The 15,985-nt window shown below is 59.1% G+C and overlaps 1 pseudogene; it reads left to right on the top strand.

Moving 5' to 3' along the window:
- Nucleotides 1-393: 393 nt before the first annotated feature.
- On the top strand, nucleotides 394-12,909 carry LOC119101364 (5'-3' exoribonuclease 2 homolog; annotated as a pseudogene).
- Nucleotides 12,910-15,985: the final 3,076 nt, after the last annotated feature.

Genomic DNA, 15,985 nt, shown 5'->3' on the forward strand with positions numbered 1-15,985 from the left:
CAATGTGTTATCATGTGGTGCATCATATGGATTGTTTGCAGACTGAGGCATTTGGAGGTATTTACAGTCTGAAGTAGATGGGTCATTAAGGGTTAAATTTAATTGTGCCATGTTCATAAGTGTGGTATTGCTCAGCACATACTCCCAGTTTTGGGGGGCTGTACACATTCCCCTTTATGGAGTACATAATGAGAATATAAAGGTACTGGTGAGCACTGCTGGTAAGCACACCTTGTTTTTGTTGTGTTCATCATCAAAATGAGAAACCCTTTTCCAGGATTTGAAAAGTTACTTCCACGGACAAAGAGATTAGTGGCAGAGAATACGTTCATTCTCCGCTACAATGGGAGTTCCAGCATTCTTCGATGGTTATCTAAGAAGTATGCATCAGTCATGTTGACTGTATTCAAGAGAAGGTGAGTATGAATACTCATTTTAATGGATGAGCACGGCCTTTCCATTGCATGGCAGGAACTTACATCAGGTAAGAATTGAGGAATTGAGGACAAATTCAGGATATGTCATGTAAAGGCACATGTGCAATGTGCCCACTTTATCTATAAAGCAGTTTCCAGGCTTATGGCACATATTTGGGCTTAGTTGTTCAAAGTGGGGCTTGAGTTAAGCCAGTTTTCAGCTTCTCAGTTGGGATAGTTTCCATCACTCACCAAACTCCTGAGTGACACAAAAGTCCAAATCTGAGGTAGGGTGGCCAATCTTTTCCCCTATATGTGTGTAATATATGGTTTAAAAGCATGCTGTTTTGGTTAGTTCAACCTGTAGCCTTACTTAGTGTGCTTAAATGGTGCAAAGCCCTTATTCTGGATGTGTGGTGCTAGGTGTAGTTGTGAGGATAGACCAATGCTTTCATAAATCACTTAAAGTTTTGTGAACCAGGTCAAAGGATGCTTGTGTTCAGGAGCTGATGTGACATATGATTTTGAGTTTGAGGGCTGCAGTTAACTGGCTCTATATCTGTTAGTGTGTATCATTGAAACATTAATATTTCAGTTGTCCATTTCACTTCTTAGTCAGTTCAACTTCACCTGGACTGCATTTAGGACTAATTTTAGGTCCTGTGTGCCAGTCATCTCTTTGAATGGGGTGTGTGTTTGCTTTCAGCCTGGCGAAGTCAACTGGGGTCAAGATCCCTGTTGACATCAGCAAAGAGAATCCTAATGGCATCGAGTTTGACAACCTGTACCTTGACATGAATGGCATCATCCATCCTTGCACTCATCCAGAGGACAAGTAAGTGAGCCTGGTGGCTTGCAAAGCATATCTTGACATGTTTTGGGGTATTGAAAGTAATTTTGTTGGCACTGATTTTCCATCGATGTGAGAATGTTGTTTGACGTGTTGCATGGTGTGTGGGAAGTGAAAATGGTCTGCGGTGGTGGCAGAGGCATTATAATGAATGTGAAATTGTTTTGTCATTGTTATTGTTGGTTTGATTTTTTGACATGCTTGACCAAAACTGAAGTAATTGTGTGCACTGTGTGGCAAAGATGTGTTCATCCAAATGGCACATACCCCAAAACAACACATGTAAACTTCCCAAAACAGGGCTTAACCATGCTGAAGTTGCAGCTGCCAGATCAGACGAGGAACTGGGTAGACTGATAGAAGACCGCGAGGTGTCATCATTATTGGGCATAGGAGTGGGTTGGACCACGCCACGATGTGCGCACACGCGCCGCGGAGAGTCTGCTCGCCGGTGGCGCCGCCTCTGAACCCCAACGCCCCCGCCCCGCAGGCCCGCGCCCAAGAACGAGGATGAGATGATGGTGGCCATCTTCGAGGCCATCGATAAGATGATGGCGATCGTGCGGCCCCGCAAGCTGCTCTACATGGCCATTGACGGGACGGTGCGTGTCTCCCTCCCCCGGCCGGGAACCCCTGTAGGGAGCATTGAACTCGACGTGTTCCCGCACCAGCTCTCTGGCTGTTTCATGGGCGGGTGTGGAAGTCCGATAGCCGATGTGGGCCAGCGCCTCCGGTCACCGTTGCGGTCCTGTGCTAGCTAATGCAGCTGTACATTGCACGTCCGCCCGTGGACGTACTCCTGTGTTGCATTGTGTTCTGGTTATGCTGACAGGCAGTCGAGATGCGATTCGGCCCTAGGGAAAACGGGTTGTCTCGGTGTGCAATGGCACGGTCTTTGAGTTGGTGTCGTGTTTCATGTTTTTCCCTTTGCTGCATGCCACACGCAAGTCCTGTATTCCGTGTTTATATCATATGTGTTATTTTCCGTTCTGTTCTCCATGCCCTTTGCTATATGTCATGCTCCTGTTGTGTGTCCCCATGCTGTTCCGCTGTGCCTGTGCAATGCTCCCTGCCCGACGGGTTCTGAGCGCCATGGTCCCGTCCGGTTCTTCCACGCTGTTATGTGCTCCGCCGCCGGCTGCGCCGCGTTCCCGCCCTGTTTCCGCCACCCCGCCACGGTGCCCCACCGCGTGCCCCGGCCGCTGCCCCAGGCGCCGCGTGCCAAGATGAACCAGCAGCGCTCGCGTCGCTTCCGCGCCAGCAAGGAGACCAGCGAGAAGCTGGAGGAGATGGCGCGCATCAAGGCCGAGCTGCGCAGCAAGGGGGTCGAGGTGCCGCCCGACAAGCCCAAGGGCGAGCACTTCGACAGCAACTGCATCACGCCGGTGAGTGAGGGCGGAGCGGGGCGGAGGGTCGGTCGGCCAGCGGTGGACACGAACGGGCGTGACGGTGGCGCTGGTGTGCTGGTTCGGACGGGTGGTAGACGCCAATGGGTGCAATGACCAGCCGTGAATGACAAGGATAGGTGCGATCTCGAAACCTCGTTTCGCGTGGATTTGAGTGATGATGCTGGTGTTGCCGGGGTCAGAAAACTTACGCGGTGTTTCGGAGCTCACACTCGGCATCCCTTCGCCTCTGCGCTCTGTTCGGTTCGTAATCTTCCGGCACTTTCAGCGAAGTTGACCCTAACTGTAGTCGAACATCGAGGATGTGATTCCGTTCCTCACACCATAGAAGCCACCGTTGTGTGAACCTCGTATGACTTGTGTACTTGATCGGCTCCTACCTTTTGCCGTGACCGATGCCGACGGGCCCGCCGGGTGACCCGGCCTCACCTGACCTCGCCATGCGCCGCTGGGCAGGGCACGCCCTTCATGGACCGGCTGAGCAAGTGCCTGTGCTTTTACGTGCACGACCGGATGAACAACGACCCCGGCTGGCGCGACCTGAAGGTGATCCTGTCCGACGCCAACGTGCCCGGCGAGGGGGAGCACAAGATCATGGACTACATCCGCCGGCAGAGAGGTCCGTCGCCGGCCCGCGTACCCTCCCTCCCCCCCCCCCGCCGGGTCCGGAGCCCGCCGTTGATTCGTGGGTTAGGGGGGGGGGGGGCAAGGGGTTGATCGTGGGGTGGAGGAATTAGCTATGCTCAGTAGTGGGTTTGGTGTAAGATAAGGTAAGGCTTTTGCTTAGAGGTAGGATGGGGTGGGGTTTAGAGGTGATGTTTTGCCACATATTGGTCTTGATGGATGCCTCCCCCTTTCTCCTGCCAAAGTTCGTACTGCCTTCCCCCTCACTACAGGCGAAATTACTGTTGTAACGACTCTACAAAAAGCTGAAACCCTGTGTATTTCAGCTTTCAATGAAAACGGTGTCTTTAGAGCGTACAGCTTACAGTTTATAGCTAGTTCGTTTTATTTCCTCAGTGCATTTTATATGATCCTGCACCGTGCACAGATAAATGTTGCACGCGTGTAGCGCGGCATGTATGCTGCGGAATATGTGGAAATGATGTGCCTGTGTTCAATTGGTCGATCAGTATCACAGAGTTTTGGACCAATGACAGGGACATCAAAGCTAGAACAACAAGATCAGGCTGAACTAATCTACAGTAGAAGATGCCTTTGTGATGTTCTGGTTTAACTTTGTGTTGCGTCCGTCGGAGCAGTTAGCGTTGCGTCCGTCTTTCTAGCGCAGGAATCAAACCTTAGGAGTACAGCATTCGACGTCCAGTCTGTTTTCCGAGCGGGAAATCCGCCCCGTTCTGCGCCATTTCGCCAATGTGTGTGCACAGAATGTGCCGATCTCGAGCACGCATCACGTGCTGAACAAACTGGTGAGGATCCACGGCGAAGTTATCGAGACCTCAGCTGTTGGTCAACCGCACCAGTGCCGGCACACCGACCTGACCTCAGCACCTCCGCAGCGAGTCCGGCGCACGACCCGAACACCCAGCACGTGCTGTGCGGCGCCGACGCCGACCTCATCATGCTGGGCCTGGCCACGCACGAGCCGAACTTCACCATCATCCGCGAGGAGTTCAAGCCGAACCAGCCGCGGCCCTGCGAGATCTGTGGACAGATCGGTCAGTGGTCGGGGGCTTGGGGAGATCTGTGGACAGCAGTCTGGGGAGATCTGTGGACAGTGGTCTGGGGCGATTTGTGGATAGGGGTCTGGGGAGATCCGTGGGTATATCAGTCGATGGACAGTGGTCTGGGTAGATTCTTGGGCATATCAGTCAGTGAATAGGGTCTGGGGAGATCGTGGACAGGGGTCTGGGGAGATCTGTGGACATATCAGTCAGTGGACAGGGGTCTTGGGAGATCTGTGGATATATCAGTCGGTGGACAGGGGTCTGGAGAGATCTATGGACATACCAGTCTGTGAATAGGGTCTGGGGAGATCTGTGGATACAGGGTCTGGGAGATCTGTGAACAGGGGGGGGGGGGGAGGAGGGGAGATCTGTGAACAGGGCTCTGGGGAGATCTGTGGACATGTCAGTCGGTGGACTGGGCTCTGGGGAGATCTGTGGACAAGGGTCTGAGGAGATATGCGGACAGATCGGTCAGTGGACAGGTTTCTGGGGACATCGGCTGAAATAGGGCGCCTACACCCTGTGTGACGCCTACGCCGCCGCCCGCGCGACAGGCCACGAGATGAAGGAGTGCGTGGGCAACGTGCGCGAGAAGCAGGGCGAACACGACGAGATCGCCATGCCGGTGGTGGCCGAGACCCAGTACATCTTCGTGCGGTTTGAACGTGCTGCGCGAGTACCTGGAGCGCGAGCTGGAGATGCCCAACCTGCCTTTTCAGGTCAGTACTTGGCCTTATAAGTCAAAGACTGCCCTTCCAGGTCAGTCGCTGCTCTGCCAGGTCAGCCTTGTCCTTGCAGATCAGAACCTGATATTCCAGATCGGTACATGCCCGTCCAGGTCAAGACTTGTCCATATAGGTCCGTAACTGTCCTCTTCCACGGCACTGTCTGCCCTTCCAAGTCAGTCATTGCTCTTCCAGGTTAGCGCTCGTCCTGACAAGTCAGGAGCTGCTCCTCCAGGTCAGTACCTGCCCTTCTAAATCAGTACCTCCGCTTCCAGGCCAGTACCTTTCTAGGTCGGTGCCTGCCCTTCCACGTCGGTACCTAACCTGCCAGGTCGGCGGGAGAGCGGTCAGCCGCTCCTTGGGCTGGCATGCACCCAGGGGAAGACTGCTGGTTGCTGTGTGGACATTCCGGGGTGCATGTTCGTACTTGTCGCTGCCGAACAGCTAAATGTGGGCTGGTGATATCATTTTCTGTCAGTCGTCTGCTGTCTTAAGATGACTAGCGGTTTGTCCAGAGATCTGTGATAGTATGAATAGGTGCACGATCGGCATATCGAACATTTCAGGTATTTAGATGACTAATGGTGTATCCAAAGACCCATGATGGTATGAATAGGTGTACAATGGATAAAGCGAACATTTCAGTTAATGGCAAGGACATTATTAAAGGCAAACTACACCTCCCTGAAGTACCACAGACGGCTTCAGATCGCTACCAACAGCATAGCTGAACGATGACTGATCGAGGAGGCGCCCGTTTTAGTGGCATCCTCCGTATCCCTCGTCAGATTGTACCACAGTGTAGGGCCCGGGTTCTGTAGTATCCATCGGGCCTTGCCCTCACTGCGGATGACTGAAGCAAACTGCGGGCGGTCTTGGTGGTGACCACGACCACGTGGTGTGAGGCACTTGTTAGTGATATGTATTGTGGCGGTGCAAGCTCAGCCCATTGACCGACGCGCCGCTCATCGCCCCCTCCCGTACGTCCCCAGTACGACTTCGAGCGCGCCATCGACGACTGGGTCTTCATGTGCTTCTTCGTCGGCAACGACTTCCTGCCGCACCTGCCGTCGCTGGAGATCCGCGAGGGCGCCATCGACCGGCTGGTCAACCTCTACAAGCAGACCGTCTACAAGACCGGGGTGGGTGCCGGGCCGGAGTAGCGGGCCCCGGCCACGCAGCCCGCTCGGGGCCCCGCTCGGCTCGACCTCGGGGTCTGCCAACTTGGGGCCGTGTTGTGCCGAGGCTCTTACTGGATCTCTGCGGGAACGGGCTGCTACAGTCATGAGTGTCTTTTGGTCTGCGGTGAAAGCGGAAGCATTTACACCTGCTGAAGGCAAGAATTGAACATAAATCTCTCAGTTTAGCACGGCATGCTCCACTGAGTTATGCTCGCTTTCAGCGAAACTCGTTCGTCACGTCCTTCGATATGTGATGACGCAAGAACTCGTTCCCCGATCTACCCGACCTGGTGCGAGGTGACCCCACCGCGCTACAGGCGGTAGGGCGTCCTCACTAACTGCTTTCTCACTTTCCGCATTCTTATCAATTGCATCTGTACCAACCGCATCCTTACCAAGTGCATCCTTGCCAACTGCATCCTTACCAATTGCTTTCTGGCTGATTATTTCCCCAATATTTGTTGCTTAATCCACTGCCTCCTCACCCACTGCCTCCTCACCCACTGCTTCCTCGCCCACTGCTTCCTCGCCCACTGCTTCCTCGCCCATTGCCCTTCACCCACTGCCTTCTCACCCACTGCCTCCTCACCCACTGTTTCTTCAGCCCACTACCACCACCCCCCCCCCCCCCACCCATTGCCTCCTCACCCACTGCCTCCTCACCCACCACCTCCTCACCCATTGCTTCCTCGCCAGCAGCGGTCCGGATACCGCGCTGCCCATGCGGCTCCACACTCCCCGTCCGTGAGCTGACCGAGTGTGTACCCGGCCGCAGGGCTTCCTCACCAGCAGCGGCCGGGTGAACCTGAAGCGCGTGCAGCTGATCATGCAGGACCTGGGCGAGATGGAAGACGAGATCTTCAAGTCCCGCCAGCGGCGCGAGATCTCGTTCCGCAACCGCAAACAAGGCGCAGCGCCGCCAGAAGCGGGCCGAGCAGGAGCGCCAGCACATACAGAGCGGCCAGTTCGCGCCACAGGTCCGTGGCGGGTGGGGCGCCGACGGCTCTCGCGCGGCGGACGGTCGCCGCAGGCCGCGCAGTCAGCGCCGCTGACGCGCCGCTGTCTCGTGTTTGGCGGTGCGCAGCTGCTGCCCGAGATGGCGGTGTGCAGCTGCTGCTGGGATGGCGGTGTGCAGCTGCTGCCGAGATGGCGGTGTGCAGCTGCTGCCGAGATGTGGTGTGTAGCTGCTGCCGGGATGATGTTGCGCAGCTGCTGCTGGGATGCGGCGTGCAGCTGCTGCCGAGATGGTGTGTAGCTGCTGCCGATATGGTGGTGTGCAGCTGCCGCCGATGTGGTGTGCAGCTGCTGCCGATATGGTGGTGTGCAGCTGCTGCCGATATGGTGGTGTGTGTAGCTGCCGCCGAGATGGTGGTGTGCAGCTGCTGCCGAGATGGTGGTTGTGCAGCTGCTGCTGGCGTGGCATACGATGTCGCCGCTGGCGGATAGCCGGCCGCCGTTTGTACAGCGTCGGCCTTCGCTGGCGCGCTCGGTGTCACCGCCACGGCTGTCGTGTGAGCGAGCCTGCCAGTTTGTGCGGTTGACGCGCTGATGTAGTGTCGCCTCCCCAGGCGGTGGGGTGGCGCGGTGAAGCCGGTGGAGAACGCTCGCAAGGAGGCCTACCAGATCCTCATGGAGCAGATCGCGGCCAAGTCCGAGTTCAAGCCGGAGAACAACAGGATCATCGACAGCGTGAGTGTGTGCCGGCAGCCGCGACCAGCAGCGGCGGCTTCTTTGTGCGACCTGTGCCGAGTGGTCGCTGGGAGGGCGTGGTGCAGGGAGTTGGTCCGTGGGGTGGGGACGAACCACCGGACGGTAGAGGCGAGGGACGGACGATGCGGCAGGCTGGGCTTCTTTTCAGGCCTACCAGTCTTTGTCTAGGTAGTGTGATGCCGTGGCTGTACATCGGTGTACTGCTGATCCACGGTGGTTGGTCCGTGACTGCTGTATGGCGGCCAATGGGAGCTTTGTAGAAATTTTCGACCGGCTGACTTGTGCTTTGACGCATTTCATCAACGAGATGCTGATTGGTCACAGTCACTGAGTCATCTTTCTGCTCAAATGATTTGAGTGGTCCTCTTGTCACTCATTAGTTTACTGCATGTGTTGCAGTTGTTCTGTAGGACCATTTGTCTGTGTCACAGATCCACGGCCTAACGAGAGCTGGCTGTCGCTGTGTCCGCTGAGATGGCTGTGGCTTGGTCCACTGAGATGGCTGTCGCTGGGCGCGCTGAGGCCTCTGAGTATGCTGAGGCCTCAGAGTCGGTCCCACGTCGCCGCAGTGTTCTGACATCAGTGTCTCGTGCCGCAGGCGACGGCCGCCGGCCAGAAGCGCTCGCACGACTCGGACAGCGAGGAGGAGACGCCGGATGAGGTGCGGCTCTGGGAGGACGGCTTCAAGGACAGGTCAGAGCGTACAGCCTACCCCCCCCCCCCCCCCCCATACTGACGCTGTAAAGGTCACCGTCCCATCCAACGCACGACGTTCCCGTGTCGCACTCTGAGGCTACCGGCTCACATTTGTTCTGCATTGGAACTAAAGTGGCTGCGCGAACGTCTACCTGTATCATTTTGTTTTTGGGTAGCTGCCTTCTATGCCATGAACTGCTTGTCGAAGTGCCGGCATGTTCTCACCAGCCCGCGTTTCCAGCTCGTGGTGAGTCCCTCTGCGCCATTCGTTGGGAGGTCGTGCACGGGCGGACAGGCCTGATGAGCCGCGCCCGTGTGTGGTGGTGTGATGGCGCCCGCCCCGTGTCCGACGCAGCGCCTCCTCCCTCCCCCCCCCCCCCCCCTGTGACCCGCCGCCTCGGGCCGCGCGCAGGTACTACGAGTCCAAGTTCGACGTCATGGCCGACAACATCGAGTTCCGCCACCAGCTGGCGCGCGGAGTACGTGCTCGGTCTCTGCTGGGTGCTGCGCTACTACTAACCAGGTACAGTGACCGCGGCCGGAGCCGGCCTGGTGCCAGCGGCTGTGGGGGCGAGCGCGCGTGCTCGGCCGGTGTTGAACGACGCGTCCGAGGCCGCTGAGTGCCCGGTGTCGTTTGTTCACGCCCAGTGGTGGGGCTGTGTAGAAGGACTTCCTCCTGTCGTGGAGAGGACTTCATTGAGAAATCCCTGGAGAAGGGATTATTTGAATGCTGTTGTACGTGCCTGTGTCGTGTTTGGCTGCGTACTTTGGCCGGGCCGCGCCTCGACCGCGTCGGTGTGCCGGCTGCCGCCTCACCTCGACCCCCGACCCGGCAGGGCTGCGCCTCCTGGAAGTGGTACTTCCCGTACCACTACGCGCCGTTCGCCTCCGACTTCATCAACATCGGCGACATGCGCCCGACGTTCACGCTCGCGGCGCCGTTCAAGCCGCTGGAGCAGCTGATGAGTTGTGTTCCCGGCGGCCAGCCGGTCGCACGTGCCCGAGCCCTGGGGCGAGCTGATGATGGACCCGGTACGATTGCCAGCGGGCTGGCGGGAGCGGGGCACGAGGGGCGCGCCACTGACGAGGCCAGGGGTGGGGACCGAAGAGATGTGGCAGCGGATGTGACTGGGGATGGCGATGGGTGAAGACTGGGTTAGCAGATGCTGATGTTGACGTATCTTCTGTTAATGTTGGCTTGGATCGTGTGCTTGGAACTCGGGTGGCAGATCCCAGTGGAAGGGATGGGGTAAGATGAACCCCGTCCCGCCAGTTTGCCTGGTAAGTTAATAAATAATTGGAAGTAGACCAGGCCGGTTGAGGACGCTCTGCAATACTGGGTTGTGTGGCGTATGGAACGTGCTGAACGTTGATACGGATGGGTCGTCTGGGACGATACACCGCGTCACCACCCCACCTTTCGACACCCCATGCGGAGATCGTCGGCTGTCCTCAAGTGGCCCTGTGACCGTCCGGTTCCGGCAGCCGCTCCCGACGCGGGCCGGCCCCTCCATCCCGCGCTGACGCCCGGCCCCGCCCGCAGCACTCGCCCATCATCGACTTCTACCCGGTGGACTTCAAGATCGACCTGAACGGCAAGAAGTTCGCGTGGCAGGGCGTGGCGCTGCTGCCGTTCGTGTCGGAGGTGCGGCTGAAGGCGGCGCTCGAGTCCGTCTACCACCTGCTCACCGACGACGAGCGGCGCCGAAACGTGCGCGGCGACCGACCGACTCTTCATCCGCAACGGCCACGCCGGCTTCGAGGTGGTCCACCAGATGTACGCCGAAAGCACGGTGAGAGCGCTGGGAGAGGCGCAGCTGGGGCCGCGTCGGAGTGTGAGGGCACGGGAGTGTGCATCTCTGGCACGTTTTGTGTTTCGCTGGACGGGAGTGTGTGGAGCGTAAGCTGTCGCTTGTCTTTATCGTTTTCGTGAGGAGCTTGTTCGTTGAAAATTTGTCGCGCGATGCGTTCGTCACTTTTGCTGTGCTTTAGATTTCGCATGGTTCACAGGCGTCCATTAATGCATTTGTTTTGTTGTACCTTGATCCGCATCAAAGTCCCAACAGGAGTACATCACCTCAAGGGCCGTATGCGACGAAGCGAAAAGCTGTACTCGCGTCCACTCTGTGTGCCCCTGTCGCGCTGACTGGCTCGCTCCGTCGTCAGGAGACGCTGGAGGCCAACCCGGAGCTGTTCCAGAAGATGTCGGGCGCGCTGATGCCGGCCGACGACCTGGTGGAGCAGGGCGCCGACGTCGTCTCGCCCGTACCGCTCATCAAGAGCCTCCGCAACAACCAGGTGGTGACGTGAGTACTACCGGCGACGCCGCCGCCGCCGCCGGGCCGGCTGCTGCTCTCGCGGCAGGCGCTCGGCGGGCTCCGACGCCGACCGCGCGCGACGCGTGCAGTTCGCGCGGGCGTGTGACCCAGCGCTGCGGCAGCCAGTGGCTTTATTCCGCTGTGTGCAGAGGATTTTCTGGGGAGTGTCGATGCTTCATCCGGTTCACGGTTCAGGTTCAGTGGGGTATGTTTCCTCTCCGACTCGTGGGAGCGCCGCGTGGCAGACAGTGGTAAGCGCTGACGCGTTCCGTCTTGGTCTGCCGCAGGTGCCGCTACAAGGACCCGCAGTTTCCGCAGAGCTTCGTGTTTCCCGGCCGTCAAACTGCCCGGCGCCACGTACGTACACCCCGGCGTGGGGGGGGGGGGGGGGGCTGCGGCCGTGCGTGGACCAGTGAGGACCAGTCACGGTACAGCAGTGTGTATGTGTACAGTACGGAGCAAGCTGAAGTAGGGTGGTCATTGGCGTTTCACGACGCAGTCGGCTGCTGAGGTTATGTGGCGTCGGCTACCCGTCACCCAGGCAGGAAGGGCGGGGCGCCGCGGGGAGTCGAACCCCGTACCTCTAGTTTCCCAGACGCGCTGCCTAACCACTGCACTACCAGGATCATAATTGCTGAGTTGGAGTCGGGGTAATCGTGGCAACGTTTAACTCGTGACGTGTAGCTTTTCATGGGGAGGGCGGTCTCGTCGGTGTCTTTTTTCGGCCGATGGAGAGTGTCTGCGTTGGGTGACCGCTGTCTATCGTCCTGAAATCCGTCTTCCGGAACGCAACGAGTGGGCATAGTTGCTACCGTCTCTGGCGCCGGCGGGGATTTCCATTGTGTTCGTGCCATCGCCAGAGTTTGGGCTGGCTAGTCCTGTGCACTCAGCCCTGATCTGCATCCTCACAGGTCCCCCGTCGGCTGGCCTGGCCTGACCTGCCCCCACGCCTACGCTGGACTTTCCCCTAAGCCCGCCCCCCGGTCTGCCCTATCCTGACCTGACTCTGCTGGCAGTGATATGCAGATCTGTCTGACTGACCTGACTGGCTTCAGGCCCCTTGTCGGCCATTATCCCCGCTTTGCCCCGATGCTCTAGGGTCTCCACTGGCTTTAACAGACCTACCCTCTCTCACCCACATCCACCCATCTTGCCTGACCTGAGTTAACCGCGGAGCCACGGCTCTTCCCTTCGGTGTCCCCACCGCCGCCAGCTGGTCTCCACTGGTCTGCCCTGCCCTCGCCCAGGTTTGTCGCCGGGGTCCGGTCTCCGTCCCCCGGCGCGTTCCGTCCTGCTGACCTGCCCTGGTCTGACCCCGCCCTCGCCCAGGTCTGTCACCCGGGGTCCGGTCTCTGTCCGCCGGTGTGTTCCGTCTCGCTGACCTGCCCTGTGCCGACAGGTCGCCCGCCGCGCGTCCTGAAGCCGCAGGACCTGGACCGGGCGGCGTCGCGCCGCTGGCGGCCCCAGATCGGCATGGTGCGCTCCAACACGGTGGCCTCGCTTGGGCCGCGCCGGGCACCGCATGGTCGGGTGAGTGCCGCCCGGCGCCGAGCGCCGGAGCCCCCGCTGCGAGACCCGCCGGCGCGGCGAGCAGCGGCCGCGCGTGTCGCTGTCGGGAGGTGGCAGAACACCGCCAGGCTGCGGGAGCGGTGCCGTGTGTGAGGTGTAGTCCAGTGGCACAAGCCGGCAGAACGCTTAGGCAGGTCGGGGTTGGGCTCGTTTGGCCATGGTTGGTCCATTTCAGAGATATGATATTAGGACAAGCAAGAGGTTAGGGGTGCTCTGGCCACTCACGTCACCACCCACAAAGTCATCAAGTCGTCTACCACACTTCATCGCCGTCGCGGGTCTTGACCCATCACAGGGGCCGTTTGTCGGAGCGTGTGGCGAATCTCGCTCCGAATCAGGAACTGCGGTGAGGCTAAGTCGTGACTGTCGGCCGCGGCATACTCCTGACGACACCCGGGCATTGCGCGGCCTCGTGCGGTCGGGGGGCTGCTGTGTGGTATGAGTCACGTGCTCCGTTGTGACACCGGCCGGCGAGCCTGGCGGAACAGATTCGCGGCGCTTCTGGGACAACGTGTTCGTATGTGAACACCTGATCTGTGGTAAGCAAATACGTGTCAACACGCCTGGAAATATCCCCGGTCGGACAGTGATCGGACTAGCGGCCGCGTGCGAGTCCGAACCTCGTATGGCGGCCGACAGATGGCACCACAGCCTCCACGTGTTTACCACCGCACCGCGCCTCGGCGATGACCCGGCCGCGCCGGCTGCCAGCGTGCAAGGCCCTCCTTTGTGGCCGAATAACGCGCACTCACGCGGTGCGCTGTTTGTTTTATCGATGATATCACGAGGCGTCGCGCGGCGGCCGCTGCCGAGGTGGGGCGCCGGTGGGACCGGCTGGGCGTCGGGGCGGTGCTGTATGGGGCGCCGCGGAGTCTCTGTCCGGGTCCTATTGAGGCCCGCGCCGGTGGTGAGATTGTGTCATGCTGCGTTCGTCAGCTGGCCCGACGCGGCATTTCCCGTGTTGTATGGCGCCGGGTTAGTGTGCTAAGCTAACGTTTAATTCAGATGAACTCGGCGATAGCGTGTTGTGCTCGGCTGGTGGCTTGGGAGTCCGTGAAACTTTGCGAAGATGAGATGCTGCAATTTGGGCTGATGTGGAAGACAGCGAGTCGGGCCAGCGCGAATCGTGAGGTGTCCAAGTAAACGAAAAAGAACGGCTTCTTGCGTGGAAGGGCACTCACCTCCGCGTGTTCGAAATGGACTGCCATGATATCAAGGAATTGGCCATCGGTTTCTGTTCACTGACCTGCGGTGCTGCGGTTCAACGGTACATTTCTGGCATGGTTCACTTGTGTTTATGCCGTGGAAACTGTTTCCATTTCAACGTCAGTGTTTTCCTATTACCTGTTGCGCATGTTAAAGTCGCGGTAAAATGTTTGCGTTTCGGCTAATCAACGAGGGTTGAGAGTGCACTCGCATGAGCGCTTAGCAAAGATTTTCCATATTCCAGGGAAGCACAGCTTGACTCGTTGACGATGGCTCCATCCCATGGCCTTCGAACACTGCGCGGTGTGGTGTAGTGGTTAGGGTGTTGTTCTCCTTCGAACACTGCACGCTGGTGGTGAAGTGGGCTAGGGCGTTGCTCTCCTTCGAACACGGCGCGGTGGTGTTGTAGTGGTTGGGGGGTTGTTCTCCTTCGAACACTGCGCGGTGGTAGCGTAGTGGTTAGGGGTGTTGTTCTTTTCGAAACACTGCACGTGGTAGTGTAGTGGTTTAGGGTTGCTATGCTCCTTCGAACACTGCGGCGGGTGGTAGTGTTGTGGTTTTGATGCCTCTCTCTGGACTTCGCGTTCCTGGTTTGGGATCCCAGCAATACCACTGCTGCATCTCACATGATACGTAATAAGTCCCACTGTCTAACTGACCCTGGCAATCGGGTTAGACCTAAAGCCCTGGTCACTGTTAACATTATCCCCTGAACGGTACATGCGTGGCCTGTTCGTCCTCCTGAACGTTCCTGGGTCTGCTTCCTTCCCTCGTCAGGAGCGGCAGCGTGACTCCTGGGACGCTGCGTCCCTGTTCGTAGGTGTGGTCTGCGTTGTTTTTACGTCTCTGTTCCACCGCGCACCATTCAGAGGGCTCGTCAACTGATGGTGTCTCATGTTGGGTTCCATCGCGCAGATGGGCCCGTCCGTTGATCCTTCAGTGCGGGGTGTCCGTAAGGCCCACTCTCCATCATCACCATCGCCTGTGCCCCGGTTACCTGCTGTCCCCAGCAGCTGACTCGATCGCCGTCGCGTCTGGCGTCTCCGATCGCTCCTGCCCGTCCGCGCCCCGCCCCCCCAGTTCCGTGTTGGCCGCGCGCGCTCCGCTGCAGCGGCGGCGCGGCTCTGCAGGCGGGCGACGCGGCGCGCGGCCGCCGACGTGTAGGGTCTCGAGCGACACACCTCGGCCGGCCGGCCGGCCCGGCTGCCGGCGCGAGCACACAGCCGGCGGCCGGGCCGCACCGCGTCATCTGAGTCAACAGCGGCCGGCACGAGCGACGCCCGGCGCCCGGCAGCCATGCCCGGCCGGGATGGCAGACCGGGCGTCGTCGGGACGGCTCGGTGCTCCTGCACTGGCGTGCGCCAGCTAGTTGAAGCTGCACTGAGCGTAGATGAACCGTCGTGAGGCGACTGCTGTCCAAGGCCTGCTTTGTTGTTTGGTCTGGGTGTTGAAAAAGTCACGGACGAACAGGATAGAGTCCCACACCTCCCTAGGCCAAGAATCGAGGCCGGTAGGGGACGTTTTGGAACCACGCTCCCGCACTGTATAATGCGCTGCCAGCCGACATCACACAAAGACACAGGAGTGTTTCGTAAGCGTGGTGAGAGCGCACCTGTGTGAGCGCTAATGCCAACCGATGGATGGGCGTGTGTGTGTGTTGCATGTTTCGTTTTTTAACCTGCATTTCTTGTCTCCTTGCATTTGGCACGGGGCTGTAATAGCCACGCTCCACTGAGGACGGCCCTATGGACGTATGGGCGCAATGCACACATGCATATGTAGGCTGCTCTCAGAGTTCACACTGTGAGCTCATTCTTCCAGTCTTTGTCTCACTTTGCAGTACACAGGCGTGGCCGTGTCCGGGTATGTCGCTGACCGGCGCGTGCGCCCGTGTGCCGCAGGTTCCACCAGCGCTCGCAGAGCGCCGGGTACAACAGCGTGCCGCCGATGCCGGGCGCGCCGCTGATTGCCGGGCGGGCCGCCGTTCGGCGGGCGCGGCTCGCTCATGGGGGCAGGGCCCGCCGCAACTGGCAGGCACGTACAACGGTAGGTGGAGCTGGCCATCTCAGCCGGCCGCTGTCGGTGACGGCCACCCAGTCCCGGCCGCCCCCAACGACGCCCAACCCCTGGCGTTGCCGACGACGCCCAACCCGTGCCGCTGCCAACCCCTGCCGTTCTCAACGACTCCCAACCCCGCCGCTGCCAACGTCTCTCAGCCCC

Source organism: Pollicipes pollicipes, unplaced genomic scaffold, assembly GCF_011947565.3.
Source record: "Pollicipes pollicipes isolate AB1234 unplaced genomic scaffold, Ppol_2.1 Scaffold_2555;HRSCAF=2994_pilon_pilon_pilon, whole genome shotgun sequence".
In the NCBI taxonomy this organism is placed as follows: Eukaryota; Metazoa; Arthropoda; class Thecostraca; order Pollicipedomorpha; family Pollicipedidae; genus Pollicipes; species Pollicipes pollicipes.